The sequence below is a fragment of the Phyllopteryx taeniolatus genome, chromosome 15, assembly GCF_024500385.1.
Source record: "Phyllopteryx taeniolatus isolate TA_2022b chromosome 15, UOR_Ptae_1.2, whole genome shotgun sequence".
Taxonomy (NCBI): Eukaryota; Metazoa; Chordata; class Actinopteri; order Syngnathiformes; family Syngnathidae; genus Phyllopteryx; species Phyllopteryx taeniolatus.
This window is the reverse complement of record NC_084516.1, coordinates 15,510,567-15,513,553: the sequence shown is the minus strand read 5'-3', so window position 1 is coordinate 15,513,553 and position 2,987 is coordinate 15,510,567.

The following is a 2,987-nucleotide window of genomic DNA, read 5'->3' as shown; positions in this document are numbered from 1 at the left end:
TCCGCCACATCCATGCTGTCCGTTAGCCCGTCTTTGGCGTTTTGCATTGTGTGTTAGCATTACGCTAGGTGACTATCCGAGGCGGTTGCTGTATGACGTTGATTTTTAGATGGATTGTAAACCAACTGAGGGAGGCAATAAACAGCTTGAAGCCTCTTTTTTGACGGATTGTTGACAACTGCCAAACGCAGCTTGTTATGAAGGGACTTGAGTTGAGTTCGCTGCCATGATCGAGCACTTGTATCTCAAGTTTTTGCTCACAAGTCAAAGCAAAAGTATCGCAACAAAAAACTCGTAAGTCGGGTCACTTGTAAATAAGGCTACACCTGTATATGCAATTATATAGTGTGTATAAATACGCTGGATGCTGAACCCTCCTGCAGCACTGATTATTTACTCAACTGCAGAGCGTAACAGGCGTCACTTAAAGGGGCAAAACGCTTATACATGATATGAACAACTGCATTTTTATAATGTATGATTTTGTATGGAATGATTTTCTTATTATTTTCTCGAATTTGTATTTATTTAGTCAAACTTTATTTGGATTTAATGACATTTTGTATTCACTAATGACGATTTAATAGCCTTTCATTTATTTCATGCCATTTTATAGGTATTTTATTTTTAATAAAACCTCTTTTCCCTCTTCCTAAGGTAGAAAACTCATCTATGTATCGTCGCGACCCAATGTAACATAAAGAAAACAATTCTACGAAATGTCATTTGAATCCTATCCACATTACGTAGTATATACATAACATTTCTTCATCAGTGATTTCATTTCCTGGCCTGAAAGGGTGTGTGGAGTTTGTCTTGGGTAGTTGCTAAGCGACGCAATGCCAGAGGATACCACATTAATTGAGCAGTCTACCTTTTTATTGTGCACTATTTTTAACAATGTGCTTTAGTTTTACTGGGAGCGATTATGGTTCATGCCAGTGTTTGTGTTTATGAAAGAAAAAGTACACTTTCAGGAAGAAAGGACCCTATAGTATTCTGGTTGTTACTTTATTAACAATAATTGTGGGCCATTAGTGTAAGGAACTTAATAATGGCCTCCTTTTGTAGCTAGACATATATATCATACAAAGTATGTTTACAAATACAGTATTTAGTGTGCACATGTCCATGTAAGGCAGAACTAAATGGGTCATTCAAATATAAAGGAAGTCACTAAAATAATTTGTTTTAATGCCCATCCTTTCATTGCATTGTGGAATACAATATTTCATAATTAAATTGAACTTGACCAATCCATTACTTCACTACTATTATTTATCACTCTATTAACGATTGTATTTCATGATGTAATTAATTATGGGCTTTATATTTCATTTTGGTACCAAAAAACTCCATCGGTGACATCTTTGCTGTATTGGAAATGAATGCGTCCATGAAATTGTGTTGCCTGTTATGTTGATGCACAATGGCACATCCGTGTAGGAAATGGAAGAGAACAATGTGCTTCAAGTTTGACACACTCCAAGGGTCTCCAGCCCACCGGAAACAAATTCTAAACAAAAGGCCTCCCTAGAAAAACAGTAACAACAGTACAACCGCAAGTTTCGAACATAATCAAACACTCGAGCATAAAGTCAGCAAAGGGGGCATTGAAACTCTCTAGCACCACCCAAAGGCCAAAGTACTCCTTAAATGGGAAGGGTCTGCAAAAGGGTTCCATCCATCCATCCATTCGTGTACCGCGTCCTATGGTCGGATTTGAACCCACGACCTTTGAACTGTGAGGCAGATGTGCTAACCAGTCGTTCACCGTGCCCCATAATACATAAACAATATGAAAACACGTCTGTGATGAGATTTATCGATTCATTTTCAAATTATTTTATTTGTTTTATGGCTGGCGTCTGCCTCACAGTTCTGAGGACCCGGGTTCAATCCCCGGCCCCGCCTGTGTGGAGTTTGCATGTTCTCCCCGTGCCTGCGTGGGTTTTCTCCGGGCACTCCGGTTTCCTCCCACATCCCAAAAACATGCATGCTAGGTTGATTGACAATGTGAGTAGGAATGGTTGTTTGTTTGTTTCTATGTGCCCTGCGATTGGCTGGCAACCATTTCAGGGCGTACCCCGCCTCCTGCCCGATGATAGCTGGGATAGGCTCCAGCACGCCCGCGACCCGCGTGAGGAGAAGCAGCTCAGAAAATGGATGGCTGGATGGATGTTTTATGGCTGGCTTCGTTGCAGTTTCACATTTCTTCCGCTAGATGGGAGAAGGACCACACATGAGCGGGAGTCGAGAATTTGTCAAACAATCACGTGTGATAAGACCAAATACATGATATAAGTCAACTAATAGATCAGTAATGTATCAGTGAAACTTGGATCAAATATTTAAATTAGTTCTTAGGTAAAACTGAATAATAATCATATTATTTTTATAATTTAAAATGTTCCAGATTTATTATTATTATTGTGTTATTGTTAGTCTAAGTACTATTGTTGTTATTATTATTATTATTATTATTATTATTAATAGTAGTAGTGTAGAAATATACCAATAAAAGAATGATGTATTATTTGAATGCTTTATAACGCAAATGGTTAAATCTGTTTTTGTAATTACGTAGGAGCGTAATTTGAGTTTCATGGATGCCAGAAAAAAATTGCACAATAGCGGTAGATATTAATAGTCCAAACATCGGTAAAATCTATCAATATTTCACAAAATATGATTTAATGATGATGTTTTTTTTAAACATTTAATTCTACTAACTTGAAGCCAAGTTAAACAAATGCTGAGTGCAATGATGGACTGTATTGACGTGAGAGATGTGCCTTCTCTCCATTCAGTTCTGCACGTCAAAATGAGCAAAATTGAGTTAGCCCACTCATATAATATATGAAGGATGTGGATCATAATCAGCATTTAAGTCCTCCATTTAAAAAAGTAGGGAATCAAATTTCGTATTGTATGTATAATATTCATTGTGTAAAATTTCTATCTTGAAATAAAGCTCTCACACCAGG